The sequence below is a fragment of the Lepidochelys olivacea genome, assembly GCF_965140295.1.
Source record: "Lepidochelys olivacea isolate rLepOli2 genome assembly, chromosome: 12".
NCBI lineage: Eukaryota > Metazoa > Chordata > Testudines > Cheloniidae > Lepidochelys > Lepidochelys olivacea.
The window spans coordinates 10,000,001-10,018,511 of NC_140422.1; the positions used below are offsets into that span (position 1 = coordinate 10,000,001).

General features: G+C 40.8%; 1 protein-coding gene across 2 annotated transcripts in view; it reads right to left on the reverse strand.

Annotated features, from left to right (window-relative positions):
- Positions 1-18,511, reverse strand: part of SMPD3 (sphingomyelin phosphodiesterase 3) — a 253,523-nt gene that overhangs the window by 227,825 nt on the left and 7,187 nt on the right. The window lies entirely within an intron of this gene.

Consider the following 18,511-nt stretch of genomic DNA (forward strand, 5'->3'; position numbering starts at 1 on the left):
AGAAGTTGAATGTAAAAGTACGTCGCAGAACCATGATAAAGAACCAGCAGGAAGAAAAAAAAGGAGCATGCAAATTAACGTTTCAGAAAAATTTAAATTCCAGTTGGTCTTTAGAAAGAAAATGGGTACTTGTTTCATCCCACAGTAACATCTTACTTCACACTCTATGGGAGTCGGAGAGGGAGCATTCATTATGTTTAAAGCACTGACTAGTAGTCAGAAGAACTGGATTTTATTCCCAGCTGTGCCACTGATCCACTGTGTGACATTGGGCAAGTCATCTAGTCTTTGTACTTAAGAAAGTGTCTGTGCTAGAAAGTTTCAACGCTTTAACGATACTATTCAAGTTAAAGCAGCAACCCAGCTATATACCTGTGTGATGTGATTACACTGGTCTAAGAGTGCTTATACTGATCTAGCTTACTCTGCTTCAGGAAACAAAATAAGCTATAGCGATAGAAGGCATTTTTAGACCAATATAATTGCATGCACACTAGGGCTTATAACTATATTGATTAAAAATCCACTATGCCTCTATGAGGTACACTTCTAGAAGTACAGAATTTCTGGTATATACAAGGTCTCACTTTCACTTACCATAAAATAGGTCTAACACACCACACAGGGATGTTTAGTTTGTAAAGGGCTTTGAGATCTTCTAAGAGAATGTGTGCCAAGTATTATATGTCAAAGTCTCTCAAAAACCTTTATAAACATTAGTTTACCTTGCCTTACAAGGATGTGATTGCTGTAATTGTTCCCTTTACCTAACTCAGAGATACAAATGCCTTCCTTCAATAGGAATGAGGGGTCAACCCGCCAAAGCTCCACAACAGAAGCCCAGCCCAAACCAGCCAACCTCCTCTGTTTGTTCCACCGTTCTGTACCTTTGTTTCAGATAGAGAACTAGCCTATTATCTTTAAGGCCTAGGATGAATGTAGCATGCTGCTAACAACCAACAAAATAAAACATGATAGCAAGGGCACTTTTAAAAAAACTGGACCATGAAGGAACAAGCTATCACAGCACAAATTAAAGGGAAACTTAATGAATTTCCTCTGCATAGAAATTAAAGGCACTAAACAGTTTAAAAATTACTTTTCTACCGATAGCAGCAATGACCAAAGAGACTTCTACCCTATGAACAAGTCAGAAGTTGAACCATTGCACTTTCAAAGGTAACAGTTTATAATTATCTTTGAATATTTGTGTATTAAGTTAATAATTTTTACAAAATGAAAAAAAAAGTGAGAGCCTTGGCTTAATCATTGCTCTACATTATTCTAATGATTTCTAATTCCATTTAATAGACGTCTTTGCCTGAATGCATTACATTCTATCAGCTAGGCTACAGAAAGGTTTGGCACAATAATTGTATTCTGAAGATGTGCAGAAATACAAGCAACACATACCAGGAATCCTCTATTTTGGATTATTAGAGGCAGGATTTGCAGGATACTGTGGCGGAGAGACACAGGGTGGTCATACAGTAAATTGGGGAGAAGGTTAAGGAGCCTGACAACTTTTGTCTGCCATTTTTAACTGGTTTAGGTTGGTTGGAAGGTAGGGATAGGGTTAGGATAGAAAGAGTACAAAGAAAAGTAATCTCTGGTGTAATTCCATTGACTTCAAGAATTTATTTGGCCTGTTCACCTAAGTAAGATGTTTCAGATAAAAAAGGTTTGTTTGGCCCTTTGAAAATCCCTGTCTCACCATTGCTCGGATGCTTGCAGCTGGTGCTTTTAGAGTAGAGAGAACATCCAGGGTTCAGTTACAGATTAAGGAAAAAAATGGATATGTGCCACATCTGTATTGTACTGGAGTGAACGCCAGCAGAGTTTATATATATATATATACACACACACATACATACACACTCACACACACACACACATTATATAAAAATAAAACTTAAGTGTTGCTGTGTGCCAACACTTCCTTATGTTCTAATCCATGTGGGTTCACATTCAGAGTTTCACTTAAAACTCAGGCAGAGCCATTGATTTTCGCAAACCCTGTGAAATTGCACACTTTCCTTGATCTTCAATCAGTCCAGGATTACACCAAAATGTTATGAACCTTAAATGTTTTTCACAGCTGTACTCTGCACCCAGGATGACCACCTCCTCCTGTGTGTAGTCAATGGAAAATTACATTCCCAACATTCCAGGTTAGTTTAGCATTAACTGTGCCATCCAGGTGATGTTTTATCATGTTTCTTTAGTGTATGAGGACATTGATTCATGCTTTTTTTTTTTAAGCCCAGTTCTTTGTAGGTACAAATAATGAATAGCTCTGAATATCTGATCTCAGAATCAGAGTCACAGTACCTGTGCACATCTTTACCGTGTAATCTGAAGAGACCGGTTATTCAGAAAATACTAGCATTACACAGTTTAAATTAATAAAGCAACAGCAAGAAAAGGGCTTAGATGCAAGGTATCTAGATGTCTCCAAATATTGTAGTTCAGCTGTGAAGAGTGTTACTACTTTGAACACCACAAGGACTGTTAATTTGCCTTTTCATGATCTTTTTGATTTGAAATTATGTCTCCAAGTGGATGCTGTTATTTAATGCCATTATTGAAAGCATCTTTCTTTGATGGAATAGTCATAGTTTTGTTTCCCCTTCTCTAATAGAGCAGAGCACTAAAACCATAGGGGTAAACATGCATGTGCAAATCTAACTCTGTTCCCTTGTGCATTAGAATTGCAGTGTAGTTACATGAGCATACTTTTTCTCAAATACAAACTCCACCCCCCCTTACAAAGCCATGCCTTATTTAGGCCTTGAAACAATGCTAAAGCTAGTCTGAATGTTTTTCCCTGTGGAAACTTTCGCTGAGAAAAATGAAATTTTCCATGGAAAGCAGCCACTTTTCACTAAAAGTTTGGTTTGGTCAAAAACTCAATTTGTGTTTTGTTTTTTAACTAGATGAAGATTTTCAACCAGTCCTAGCCAATTGCCCACGGAAGTCAACAAAAGATACCTACAACTTAATGAACTTTGGATCAGCCCTTCACTGTGCACCTACTGAGTGTTCGGCTGTGAATACATGTGTAGCCACATTACCATCCCTGTGAACATTGCTAGAAAGTGCTCTTAGAATTTTGCATCATTTTTACTGCACAAGTGCAATAATTAAGAGTTCATAGCTCTTTCAAAACAAAAACAAGTTCTCTAGAACACTGAGGTACTTCTCAATGGAGGGTTGTTTCCTAGCCAAAATTTCAAAACTTCTATCTAGTCATTTGGTGCTAGGGCTGCGACCTTTTTTGAAATAGTTTCTTAAGAAGTTTTCCAACTTTCTGCTTGTACCCCAAAATGGCTCAGCTGTTTTTGCTTAACGTTCACTGCTCAGGAGAGACCCAGCCTTAAAAGCACAGACTAAAATAAAAAGTTTCTGAAGCCTAAAAGCAATTGAAAATGGGGGTTTAGAATGGATTATCTTATGCAACCTTAACTATAGTGATTACTACCACTCCTACCATAAGTAGTCAAGGAATGAGCTCCTGTATACAAATAGCGAGCAGCAGTAACTGCCTTAAAGAGATTTGTAGTAGTGTAGTAAAAGCTATCCTTTCTCCCAATGCCATAAGCTTTCATATGCTTGCTAAAGACCAATGCAAAGCCCACTAAAGTCAAAGAGGCTTTCCAACTACAAAGATAAGCCCCCTGCCCCCCAAAGAATACAGCTTAATCTAATACACAACATAATGTTCCATTATCACATTAATCAAGCTAAAGGCTTGGAAGAATTGCTGGAAATTCATCCCCTTCACTACTTGCAAAATAAAGCAGGCTCTTTAGTTCCCTACTCCAATTAAAATCCCAACCCCCCTGATGATTACATTTCTTACTCTGTCAAAGGAATGGTGTGGTGTAAACTTAAAGGGTAATGGAACTAGTATTGTTAACAAAACAAGGTCATGCAGATTGTCCCAATCAGCTCCAAAGCTGAATCTTAAATAGCAATTGAAAAAGCTGTTACTTGCAGAAAGCATGCATTTTAAATTCACATATTAACCTATATACAGTAATGCATATTCCACACTGACCCCGTAGTCTACTGGCACAATGTTCTGCGCGGTCGTGCAGCTTGATTTTTTTTTTCTTTTGTTCATAGTCTCTTCCAGCTAAGATCGCTCTGGAGGCAACAAATATTCTCATTTGTTTATCAGTTTGCATTGTGCTGTACAGCAGAGTTAAACAGGTTCTCCACCCTAACAGCCTTAATATTTAACTTAGATATATGGTTAGATAGTCTAGATCAGTGGTTCTCAACCCACGGCCCAATCAGCACACAGCTGCAGCCCATGTGACATACTCAGGGGCATACAGGTTGTATATATATTGTGTGGATGAGACTCACAAAACAAAGGGCTGCATATGCAGCCCACAATGGTAAATAGGTTGAGAAAAACTTTTCTAGATGGGCAGGTCTTGAAACAGCATGTCTCTCCCTCTCCACTTACAGTTAACTGAACTACACTGAAAGACCTCAGAAAAGAGATGTTGAGGAGGGTTTAGGCCTTGAGGCTGAGAAGCGTGTTTTACATTGCTTAAGTGACTCCTTTGGTTTATAAGGAAGGGCTCCAGATCTTCCTACTATACCATATTATGTCTACTCCTTTTATGCCAGATGAAGTTGCCTGCTGACTTGTAATTTGATACTAGATAGGAGAGTGAGGTGGGAGGGCCTGAATAACAGAATCTTCAGAACTCAAGGGATATATTCCCTCCCTCCTCTCCCTGAAAAAAGCTGGGTGTTTTAATTTTATTTATACCTACATAATACAGAGGGTAGTATATAGCTATAATGGATAACTGTTCTACCGCAAACTGAAAGGGTGACTTGCAATGGAATGCAAGAGTCTGAAGGACTACTTGTTCTATACAAGGTAGGATGGCAGCAGCCAAAGTAAAGTAGTTGGACAGACTTTTCAGAAATTCTCCCACTCTTGGTTTATCACCAGGGTAGCTCCCAGGGTTATCAACAGTGGAAACAAGAGTGTAAACTAGGCACAGCCATTTTTACTAGGGTGTAGTCTTATGCTTAGAGGGTACATGCCATTTAGCATGAAGTTCACACACTGGGGAGGTGTAGCTTATCCACTTAAGGGCTTCATAGTGCATATCCCTTGTGCGGATAACAAGGAGCCTCTCCTCTACGTTGTGCTCAATAAAATGGGACTCTTTATGCTCAGGGAGATAAGTATTAGGACTTGCCCGATTCCCAAGACTTGCCCCTGAAAAGAGAGCATGGAGGGACTTGGCTCATGGCCCTGCATTCCCCATTCAAGCTGGCTAGAAGAGATTGCCAACTACAGAGGAGACCAGGCATTCTAGCCTCCACTGATCAGGGTGTCAGTGATTGCATGCTCCTTGAAGTGCCAGAAATTATGCCTGCTTCAGGCAATACCACCCAGAGCTTCTACTGCGGTGGTGCACTCTTTACTGCCCCAGTCTGAGCCTGTAGCTATTTGCCATACTGCAGCCCACAGAGACACTTTGTTCAAGCAACACAAATGTTTTCCTCGGTTATGGGGCAAATGTAAACGTAAGCCTTTCCCAAGTTACGCTGAACTTAAAGGGTGCAATGGAGTCTGAGGCCAGCTTGTAGAAGCTGGCTTCTACTAGCTTGTCATTACTCTTCTGCAATCTGCCGAATATTGACTTTTCAGTTCATGCTTCTCTGATCTAAGTCATTGATTATTTTGCAGTAACAGCATGGTGAATATTTGTTGTACTCGGGTGGCAGGCACAGGAAAAAGAAAATTATGAATCTTGTCCAAGATTAAAAGATGCTGGTAAAAAGCTCTGAAGAACCAGACAAAATCTAAAAATAACTTAATCCCGCTCCCCAACATTACAGCAGAAAGCAAGCTCAGTACCATACCCATAAGTAAATGGCTCTCTAGCTATAGCATTGTATATTAATCAGACCGATGGTCTGAAGGTTGACAGGAGTCTCTATGTGAAGTTTACACATACCCCTAGAATGCTGAGCACAATATAAGAACCTATATAGAACCGAAGGGAACCTACCAACTCTAATTACTCAAACTGGGAAATTTAAAGTCCTACAGGGCAAGGCCAAAACCCAGTGTTTGGGCTGGTTGTTAAGTAGGCACTTAGAGGAGGAATCCTCCAAGCTGTGGAGCCACCTAAGCCAAGGCTGCTTCAGACCAATGGCTGGAATTGCCTCCAAAACTTTACTCAGTCTTTCCCATGCCAAAGTAGGAAGGATACATGCAATGACCTTCCCACGTTAGCATGGGAAGGATCTATGCAGTACCAGATTTCCCTGACTCTCCCTCTCCTTCCTCTGCATGCCACCCCAATCCTGCACCAGTTCTATCACCTAGAGATAGTGTACACTGAGCGGCAAAGAGTCTGGATCTGGGCCACAGCAGAATAAGAATCCTGAATTGCTTCAGTGCATGTATTTCAATGCATGTTCACTCCTTCTTATGACAAAGTTTCATGTAATTAGGTATCATTGACACAGGAATTCTTAACTCTTCCAACCCAGGACTGCCTCCAACCAGATAGCAATATGTGAAGGGCAGGGTGGTTATGATCCTTTGATGCTTACTTGTGATCCCTCTCAAGGGACTGAACTCCTAGGCTGAGAAGCTTTCCACTAATTCCCTTGGAATACAGCAGTTATACCTGACCAGACAGGGGTTAAATGCTGCATTCCACAGAGATTATTTCCTCCATCTCATGATGGCTGAGCAAAGCAGGAGGCAAAATTGCTACCACTTAATGTGGGAAAGATTTACGAATCTCTGCTCCTGGTCTTGCTGCAATTGCTCCCAGCAGGGGATGAGTTTATGACTTTCCTCTCTTCCTCCGCCTCCCACAAAATACCCAGTACCCGTGTGAAGAAAAGTCCTAGTTCTGCTCAGGGTGGAGAGGGGATATTTTGCCAGGCAGGTATCTCTTGTCAAAATGAAACTGCTTAGTGAGAGTTCATATAAAATTTCAGCATAGCAGGGTTTCTGCCATGTGTGAAGTACAGCAGGAAATGTAGGATACAATGGAGCTGCAGTCTTACATCATGCGAAAGAACAGAGATACAGGCTCTCCCACGGAGATTTATCATTTGGCATCTTGAATGCACCACTTGAAGATAGGAACTTAACAATAATTTCTCACTAAATTAATTCAGGCAGAAACAGGGAGTGTGTTCAGTGGTACTCTTCTAGCCAGAAGCCACTACAAAGCTTTATCTCCAAGTTTCTTCTGACAATGTATGCAAATCCTAATACAAAAATTTGGCCAACTGTACAGTTCTTGGTTGTACTTTTATCAAGAATTGTGACAGCATAAACAATCAGAATAATCTCTAGTTGTTTCTATTTTTTCCAGAATTGCAAGATTTAAAGAAAAAAAATCAAATATTTAAAATATAGTTAAAATAGGACTTTAAAGTGGTTGCATAAATTGCCATAAAAACATGATTGAAATGTTTTGCTGTGTAGCTATCGACTGGCGTGTGCACTGACTCGTTCTGCATATGTAAATTCATACAATGCACCATTAGCTTGCTTGTATGTGCATGTATGTACTACAGGTAAAGCTACATTTTAGTCACGGGTATTTTTATTAAAATCATGGACAGGTCACGGGCCGTAAACAAAAATTCACAAGCCTGTGACCTGTCCATGACTTTTACTAAAAATACCTGCCCTGACTAAAACTTGGGCAGGGTCCCACTGGTGCTGGGGGAGGGAGGGCCACCCCCGCTGGTACAGTGGGCGGGGTGGCCAGGCCACAGCGCGCAGCCCAGGACCCCTTCTGGTGCTGGGGAGGGAGGTGGGGAGGTATTGGCAGGGGCTCTAGGCGGCAGAGCAAGGGGCCAGGGCACGGGCTCCGCTGCTCCCGCCACAAGCGCTGGCTGCCATAGCTTCCATTGGCCGTGAACCGCAGCCAATGGGAACTGCGGGGGCAGGACTTGTGGGTGTGGGCAGTGCCCAGACCTTCCACCACCTAGGAGCTGCGGGGAGGCCATGCCAGGAGGAGCCAGGGAACCCCCACCCCCCAAAGTAAGCACCCCCCTGTACTCTCCAACTCTCAGCCCTTAGCCCTCTCCCACACACCCCAACTGCTGCCGCTGGCTGCTGCAGAAGTCACGGAGGTCACGGAATCCGTGACTTCTGGAACCTCCATGACAGACCCCACAGCCTTAACTACAGGACCAGCCCTTATGAACTGATTTTAATTCTCAGAATCAACAAATAAAGCCCAAAGGAATCTAAAATAAATGTTAGAGTTTCACTTAAGTTTATATTTACCATCTCAATATTTTAAGCTTATTGTTCCTGTCAAGTAGCTTGCATAAAAAATAAAGGAAAAGAATATCATATGAACACCACCAAGAAAAATAACATTTTACCCTCATAAATAAAGCTAAAATCTTTGACACTGGTCTTCAAAAAATAATTTAATGGCATATTTAACTCTATTCCCCTGTAGCTACTAGCTCCATGGCTAGAACTTCAAGAAAGTATACATATAGTTGTGCAAGCAGATGACGTAAACAGGAAATTCTCTGTAATCTAGGGAAGTGGTTCTCAACCAGGGGTACGTGTACCCTGGGAGTACACATAGGTCTTCCAGGGGGTACATCAACTGATCTAGATTTTTTCAAGTTATACAACAGGCTACATAAAAAGCATTAGCAGAGTCAGTACAAATTAAAATTTCATACAGACAAAATGAGAAAGTAAGCCATTTCAGTAAAAGGGTGCTGTGACGCTTTTGTATTTTTATGTCTGATTTTGTAAGCATGTAGTTTTTACGTGAGGTGAAACTTGGGGGTACACAAGACAAATCAGACAACTGAAAGGGGTACAGAAGTCTGGAAAGGTTCAGAACCACTGATCTAGGGTATGAAGTTAACTTTCAATTGCTACAGATGTAGCAGGTAGTCAAGCCTGTCTTTGTTATTGTAAATCTCTTCTATTTATCTGTCTATGCATTTACACTGTGTTTAAGGTGATTGGTAAACAAGCTGCAGGTAATCAAGAAGCTACAGCATTCAACTGTGCCAGCATATGATTAGAAATTGGTGTTGCATTAATCCAAGTACACAAATGGTTTAAGACTTAGATGTAGCAATCCAGCAGAAAGGTAGGTATACAGCAGAGTTATTTGTAATGCGATAGCACCTCAGAAATCAAGTCATGGACCAGCACCCCCATTTTGCTAGTCACTGTACAAACAAGAACAAAAAAATGGTTATAAATGGGCATATAGACAAGTAATTGGTCTTGGGCATATAGACAGAATATGCTTCAGTGTCTGAGAAACTGGAATCATGCTTTTAATTTTGCACATGCAACTCTGCACTAAGTTTTGATTATGTACAAGTTCAGCTGTGCACAAAATGTTGCACATCTGAATTACAGCACATTCAGAAAGTGAGCCCTTTATGTCATTTTATTTCCACACTGTCTGGCATGCATTTTTTTTTAAACTTGTTCTTAAACAGTCTTTCACATGGGTGGCAAGTGGACCCCCCTCTTTGGGGAGGCTAGCACACCAGCCCCACCCCTTCTCCCCGAAGCCCCACCCTCACCCTCCAGAGCCCTGAGCCTCTTCCTCCCATGGCCAAAGGAGCCCCAGCCTGGCTGCCCTGAGCCGCCAGCTGGCCCGCCCCAGCCAGCCTGAGCACAACCCCGAGCCGCTGGCTGGCCTGCACCAGCCACTCCGAGCACCACCCCGACCCCCGGGCCACCCCAACCCCCAGGCCACCCCAACCCCCAGGCCGGCCCCAGCGCTGCCCCAGGCCACTGGCTCAACCCCTGGTCTGCCCCAGCCTCTGGCATGCCCAAGCCCCAGACAAGAGGAATTTCAGCAGGCCAGAATGGTGGTAGTTGTCTAAATTGATTGCTACTCTAAAACATGCCTGCTTTCTACTTTTAGGGTATGTTTTGGGAAAGAAGTGCTAAAAAATTTAAATCTGCTGTTATGGATCAGCCAATATCTGCAGTACAGTGTTCAAACCACTACAAAAGCATACAGAACATCTTTGATCTCTGTTGGCCTATTCTATGCAAAGCTAACCAGACTAATTAAAAAGCAAGAGAAATCTTTGGGAGAGATTCAGGGAATCAGGACATTTGTTTGAAGGACCAGCCTAGTGGTCAGCACTTTGTGCGAGGACATCGAAGAGCTGGGTTTAATTCTAGGGCCCAGTGCAAATTTCTAGGAGCTTGATCATAGATTTACCACATCCCTGAGTAAGAAACAGTGCATAATTGTGGTGCCGTGGGCAGAGACCTGTGACCAATTGTGCCTGTTATAACTTGGTTCCTGGTTTTCCCTTGCTCCAGGGGCAGGAAGAAAGCTGCCCTTATTCATCAAAAGTAGTAGATCCTGATAGACATGGAGAACCCCTTCAGGTTTCAGAGTAGCAACCGTGTTAGTCTGTATTCGCAAAAAGAAAAGGAGTACTTGTGGCACCTTAGGGACTAACAAATGTATCTGAGCATAAGCTTTCGTGAGCTACATGCATCCGGTGAAGTGAGCTGTAGCTCACGAAAGCTTATGCTCAGATACATTTGTTAGTCTCTAAGGTGCCACAAGTACTCCTTTTCTTCTCATGTGAAGGAGTTAAAGTGACAAAAGTACTTCTCCAGGAGATGATTTGACAGTCAAGTTTTGTAAACCCTATTTTGACCCAGTAGACATGATTCTGAAGTTGGTCTTCTTAGAAACTAAGGAAAAAAGCAGTGATCTCCTTGTGGACAAGGTCTGATACCACTACAATGCACGATCTATCAACCTAAAATCACTTCTAGATAAAAGCAATTATTTATGCCAAGGTCTTGGAATTTAGATGGAAACAAAAATAGCCACAACTGTACATCCTTCATAGATGGGCTTGAGTAGAAGAAAGTCAGAGGCCAAGAGGACTTCAATAAACTTATATGGTACATTCATGACTCACCCTACCCTGTCACTGCTATGTCTTAGGGTAGAATGAAAACAAGTCTTCATCCAATCAAATGTGTTTCATATTCTATTTGACAGAGCTTCTGAGGCAGGCTGAAGGTACAGGGTTTTGGGTGGAATGGGAAGGGGGTATACTATGCTGCTGTATACACTAGCTAGTATGTTAAGGTTTTTTGTTATGGTATTAGTGGTGGTTATCTCTATGTAGTTTGAATTTAATCAGAGTCAGCAGCCAGAGCTTCTTTAAAGCAGAAGCAATGAACAACCAACATATGATTCCCTAGAACACCTTAGCCCCTACGACAATTCTTTCAGTATTAGAACTTCCATCTTACTCTTAAACAAGGGCATTCATTTTTCTCATTCTACTGGTATTTTTCAATCTCACATTCTCAGTCCTCAAAGTTAAACATACTTCGGCATGAGAGAATGTTTAGTAGTAGACTACGCAACTAACTTCCTATTAGTTCAATATAACAAATCAGATGGCACTACACACTTGTTCAAATCTGGTCTATTGATGCATGTGGGTACTGTGGGAATTAACATGCTAGTCTGACAGAGTACTTGCAACAGCTTAATAAATATTGGGGTGACAGTAATATAAAGCATACCTTACCAGATAAATGAGAAGTAGTTGCCGTATTTTTTTAATCCACAGTCTTTAAAAAGAATCAATTATGTTAGATTATGCAAAGAGTTTGATCCATAGAAAATGCCTTATGTATCACTTGTTTAAAGAATTGTTATGTAAACATGGCAGAATATACTTCATAGTAACATCTTTAAAATGGTGACAGTTGGAGAGCTACATGTGATATGGAAAAATCTTACCTAAAGAGACAAAAGATGTACAAGTGAGAGATGCATAAGATTGCTAAAAAGGGGGCACAGGCAAAGGAGTGTAGTAGTCCAGAACTGTGTTTAAATGTTGGCTTGTTCTTTTTGATAACATATAGCTAACAAAATCAAATATACTTTAAAATAGCTTTAGTGAGCAGGCAAGTAGAATTTTGTAAGATTGTCATTATCTGCAAATTAATCCATGCTTATCTCCCTGGAGGACCATTAAAACCAATACCAATCAGAACTGTAAGGAGTGGAACCCAATGATATGCCTATCTTCAAAATACATATTTAGCAAAAATACCACACTGTGTGTTTGCTATAGCCAAGGATAAAAATATGCAAAAGAACATGCCAAACAGCCAATACCATCATACAACAAATGCTTCAGTGCAGATTTCCACTCCAAAATCCCACACCAAGTCGCACTGCCAAGAAAAACATTTCTGATGTAATATCAGCATAGGAAATCTCTCCAACATAACCAATAACCTAAGAATAATGCGCCAAGACACAGTGAATACAGCCCTTAAAATTTCACCCAGCAGCTGCATGAAACGGAAAGTAAAAATAAACCAGCTCATGTGCATGTTTCCTTGAAGTGATTCCCTCACCCAGCCCAGAACTGTCATTGCTACTTGTATTTTAGGCCATTTATGCAGGTGTTATCATAGAAACTAGCCTTTATTAGGTATAAATGCAGATTTTAGTGCAAAGTTCATGGACATTCTTGCATATTATTTTCTCATGGTACTAGTCCTGGAACCTTAAAAATCCTACCTGTTTCAAAGGAAGGGAATGTGGTTTATAGAGGAAAACACTAAGCATAATAATTCACCTTGCAGAGTATATGGAATATTAAGGATTTTTTTTTTGCAGATATACTCTCTTTCTGCACAAAGACATATTGCCCTCCTACTGCCAATGAAGATAGTGCATTACCCATTCTTGTTCTGATCAACAGAGCTCTAAGTCAAGAGTACCTGGGAAAGGCTCGCTCAATGCAAGATGTGAATATACATAACAGGTTGGATGGTGGTTTGTGAGGTATCTGTTCTTCACAGCTCAGGAGAGACTGGCTATTTTTATTGTCATGCAATCTGGAGTAAAAGGAAAGTATCAATATAAATGTTTAATGGTACTTGTTAGTCTTAATTTGAAATTCTCTGAAGTTACTTTGATGTGAAGTCTAAAAATACTTTTAATTTAATTTTAAATATTGACAATATTTCCTTTGAATTTGCACTGGCATCAAAGATGGTTAACTATCTCTGGCTTAGTCTCTGCCTCTCATTACATTTGGAATCTCTTTAGACAATATCGTAAGTGACCCCTTGTTTTGGCAGTCCTAAACCAGTGTCTCAGTATGATGCTACAGAGCACTGTTGTGATGGCAGTGCCTCTCTGGTGGGATGAAAAACCAAGCTCCTAAACACCTGTGGTCCTTAGAGATTCCATGGCATTTTTAGAGTGTAATAGTACTCAAACCAGTCTGTCAGGTCATTAACCTTTTGTACATAAATGTGGTTTAATCTGAGTGGAGTTCATTTCTTATCCTAAAGTGGTGTGTGGCTTTTGCTTTGTTGAACAATTGTTGAACTGCTTCTCAGCAGTGGCTGTATTTCAGGGGTGGGTGATAGAAGGTCAGGCTGTGGCTCCCCCTTCAAGTACACACCCTGGGGAAAAGGATGCAAGGAGCCTTCCCCTTTTCCCTGCATCGGACTCTATCACAATCCCAGTCCTCGCATGTTCCAATACTAGGTTTAAACCTGCATTTCATCCTGCTCCCTGTCTGTTGTTTCTTTGAGCCACTGTATTATCTGTCCCTCACCCGCTCTGCAAGTTGTCCTTTATCGCCACTTACCATCCATCAAAAGACCAGACAGACATCTTCTGTCTTGCAAAGATCCTATTTCTCCTCCTCCTTTATGTCTGCCCTCTCCGTGTGGTTGTCCACACTTCCTCTCAACTTCTGAAGTCCCCTCTCCCTTCACTGAGATGGCTGTTGAAGATGAGGGAGGGCAGATTTCCCCTTCTCCCCCGACCCCCAACCTTCCCAGGGTGCTTGGATGCAGCACTTCTGATGCTCCTCTTTTAAGTGTGAGGCTGGATTTCCTTTGCATCCAGTCATCTGCCTATCAATATGTCCCTCAGAAATGCCTACACTGGAGCTGGGAGTGAGCCTACCAACCCAGACTCACACTAGCAAGCCTCTAGCTAGCACTTTAGAAATAGTTGTGGATGTTGCAGCTCTGGCAGAGCCATGTGCTTTCCACCTGAGCTCAAGCTCATCCGACCCCTTAGGTTTTAGCTTGGATAGCTACATAAAAGACTGCAGTGGCAGCTCTGTGGAAGAGATATTTTAGGTGCAATCAATCAGCTGATGGCCAAAAGATCACATCAGCCTTACAAACCCTCTCCCATTTCCCAAAATAAAATCAAGGCCCCTGTGGCTTGTAGAAAAGTGGCACAAAGATGTGCAGTCACTGTCTGGCCTCCAGCAGCCATGAAGCTGTTAATTATCTGTTATCAATTGTCATAGTGAAACACTCTGCCCTCCCATGCCTGGTCAACTCGAGACCGGGAGGAGAACAGGGTCTGAACTGCAAAGTTTGAAAGTAGATTTGAACTTAAGCAAGATGAAGGCATTTAAATCCTAGTGAGTGGATCTGGGGTTTTGGTTTGTGCCCCACCTACATCTAAAAGATGGGCAGCAAGCTACTTTTTCCAAATGAGATTACTGTAATCTTAACTTCTTTAAATTAAGTCAAAAGAAGGTAAAATGGGATCCTGTGATTAAAAGTATCTTTTCAGACTCAGTCTTTTTAAAGTAACTCTTTGAAGAGTTCAATATGTATGTGAATTATAACTTGGGTTTACCAATATGTATTTAGAATCCCACATGCAGGTTACTTTTGCTGCTATTATTGCTTAACTAGATAGTGGTTGAGTTACTTGAAAGGGCTCCCCCAATTATTGTGCCACATTAGAGAAACAATTCATCTTCTATTCATTTGCTCAGCTAGCAGATTTGAGGAACTGTGGTACATAAACCCTGAAATTATAAGGCAGTAGTAAAATATACAAACCAAGCCAGTGCCTTTTTAGTCGCAAGACAGCAATTTATCTTCACTACTGACTATAGTAAATACAAGACAAAGTTCTGTCCTATACAAACTGCTCAGAAAACCCTTAATTATCAGAGCAGCTCTCAAGACACTTTTTTCTAGGATTTGTACTGCATTAGTGGTATTTTTAGCTATATTTCACCAGCAGACTGATAGAGTGTGGCCCTTGATGAGGATGATGATCTGATTTAAATCATAGAAACAGAGCTGGAAGGGACCATCTAACCCATCCCCCTTGCTAAGGCAAGAGCAAGTATACCTAAAATATCCCTGGCAGGTGTTTGTTTAACTTCTTTAAAACCTTCAAATATGGAGATTCCACAACCTCTCTTTATAACCACTTCCCGTACTTTAACTATCCTTATAGTCAGGAAGATTTTCCTAATATCTAACCTAAATCTCCTGGGCTGCAGATTAAGCCATTACTTCTTGTCCCACCTTCAGCAGACATGGACAACAGTTGCTCACCATCCTCTTTATAACAGCCCTTAAGGTACTGAAGACTATCAGGTCCCCACTCAGTCTTCTTTTCTAAAGACTAAACACGCCCAGGTTTTTTTTTTTTTAAACCTTTCCTCATAGGTCACAATTTCTAAATCTTTTATCATTTTGTTGCTGTACTCTGAACTCCCTCCAATTTGTCTAAATCTTACACACACACGCACTCACTCACTCACTCCTGGTTTACCCTAGCGTAACTGATCACAATCTGTTTCTATTTGTTTCTCGCTCTCTCTCTCTTTTTTTTTTTTTGATAGGTTATTAGTGGAGTGAGCAAATAAACAGTTGATTAAATGGTTTTCAGAATGTCCAAATACTTTTTGGAATGCATTTGTTGGATATTAGACTAAGATTTTAGAGAAGCTTATTTTATGGCCTGCTGTTTGCAGTGTAAGCGGTACTGCTGTTGGTCACATGATTTCTGTTTTGATAAGTAAATCAAGCTTCTGATGAGCATGTCTGCAGAAAAGGCATTTCAGAGATTGCTTTCTATACATTTTGTAGCGTGCATGCTTAACACTTGTTCTAGTATCTCATATCTTTGCAGAATTAAGACACAAATGGGGCATTAGCACAGTTGAAGTGATGTTTAGGAATTCACATGAAAATTCAGAATTTTGTAGTATTTGCAGAGCTCTGCTTAATACACACAATCCAATTTTTTCCCTGAATATAGAAAGTTTAACCATTTTAAATGCTTTTATTCCATTGCTTTCAGCAAAAATGAGACTTAATAAATCCCAGTTTGTACATTGTTCATTGTGGAAATTTCATTGTTTAAACTGATTGTTTAAAAAGGTTTGGCAGGTGTGAAACACTTTCTCTAGCATGAGGTGGTCCCAGACAAATGCTGCCTTGTATCTGCAGTCTTCTCATCATCATCTCCTTGTGCTGCTGCTGTGTATTCATGGCATGACCCCAGTGGGAAACGTCCCTGTGTTGTCATCATTGTAAACCCAGGGCCACACTCAAGCAATGTTTCAGATCCTTGTGAGTCTATTTTTTTTTGATGTAGTCATTTTAAACAAAAGCTTTTGAGTAAAAAACCCAGCAGTTTAAAAGGCAACATGCTGGAAGTCCTGAAATTACTGTACTTTAATTTTGATTAAATAGATGAGCAAAATTAAGTTTATACTGGTTTTGCTACAGATATTACTTGCAAATATTAGGAAGCATTGCTCTATATTCAATGGATTTTCCCATTTAAACTTGATTGAGATTTTGCAGTATGCCAATATATTGTTAGGCTATGATAAGCTTTAATATATATACTGTGTACTAGTAGTGTGCAAAACTGTGGCTCCTACTTATACTGTGTAAGAATAGGAGTACTTGTGGCACCTTAGAGACTAAAAAAATTTATTAGAGCATAAGCTTTCATGGGCTACAGCCCACTTCATTGGATGCATGCAAGTGAGCTGTAGCTCACGAAAGCTTATGCTCAAATAAATTTGTTAGTCTCTAAGTTGCCACAAGTACTCCTTTTCTTTTTGCAGATACAGACTAATGCGGCTGCTACTCTGAAACCTGTCAATATGTGTAATGACCCAGCCATTCCCAGTCTCTATTCAAACCCAACTTAATGGTATCTAGTTTGCATATTAATTCAAGCTCAGCAGTTTCTCGTTGGAGTCTGTTTTTGAAGATTTTCTGTTGCAAAAGTGCCACTCTTAAACCTTTTACTGAGTGGCCAGACAGGTTGAAGTGTTCTTCTACCAGTTTTTGAATGTTATGATTCCTGATGTCAGATCTGTGTCCATTTATTCTTTTGCCTAGAGACTGTCCGGTTTGGCCAATGTACATGGCAGAGGGGCATTGCTGGCACATGATGGCATATATCACATTGGTAGATGTGCAGGTGAACGAGCCCCTGATGGCATGGCTAATGTGATTAGGTCCTATGATGGTGTCACTTGAATAAATATGTGGACAGAGTTGGCATCGGGCTTTGTTGCAAGGATAGGTTCCTGGGTTAGTGTTTTTGTTGTGTGGTGTATGGTTGATGGTAAGTATTTGCTTCAGGTTGAGGGGCTGTCTGTAAGCGAGGACGGGTCTGCCTCCCAAGATCTGTGAGAGTGAGGGATCATTTTTCAGGATAGGTTGTAAGTCTTTGATGATGCGCTGGAGAGGTTTTAGTTGGGGGCTGAAGGTGACGACTAGTGGCGTTCTGTTATTTTCTTTGTTGGGCCTGTCCTGTAGTAGGTGACTTCTGGGTACTCTTCTGGCTCTGTCAATCTGTTTTTTCACTTCCGCAGGTGGGTATTGTAGTTTTAAGAATGCTTGATAGAGATCTTGTAGGTGTTTGTCTCTGTCTGAGGGATTGGAGCAAATGCAGTTGTATCTTAGAGCTTGGCTGTAGACAATGGATCATGTGGTGTGTCCTGGATGGAAGCTGGAGGCATGTAGGTAAGTATAGCCGTCAGTAGGTTTCCCGGTATCTTTTGGTTTCATTTCCCAAACATTTGGGAAATGGTACTGGGACCCAGTAAATGTAAAATTAAAAGCAAAAAACTTAACCAAAACTGCCATTTTTTCCAGATCACAATTATACAAAGCTACCAAAATCCATAAAGTATGAGAAAACTATCTGAAAAACTCACCAAGTCTCTAATGCTAATCTTGCTGGAAGGCTTGTGACCTGACCAGATGCAGGATATCAGTACAAGCTTTGCATAGCTCTAGTCCACTGCCCTTTACACCAAGGACTTCTGTGGAAGCCAACACAGCCTGACATTTGATGCAAATGGAAGTTACATGCTTAGATTGAGTTATACGCTTTCATTGTGGTCTGATCCTACAAAGACTTAAGCACATATCTAACTTTTACATACTGAATAGTCCCTAGAGACTTTTATAAGGCTAGTCACAGCGTGTGAAATTAAGCATATGCTCAAGTCTCTGCAAGACTGGAGCCTCTGCTAAGAATATTGCTTTTACATACATTTAAATTGAAATATAGTTACAGGTGATAGGAAACTATGAAGCCTGTCTAGTTTAGTCCTCCTTTGAATTAGCAGGAGCACTTCACAACCTTCTCCTCAATACTCTGTCTCAGTCATTTCTTAA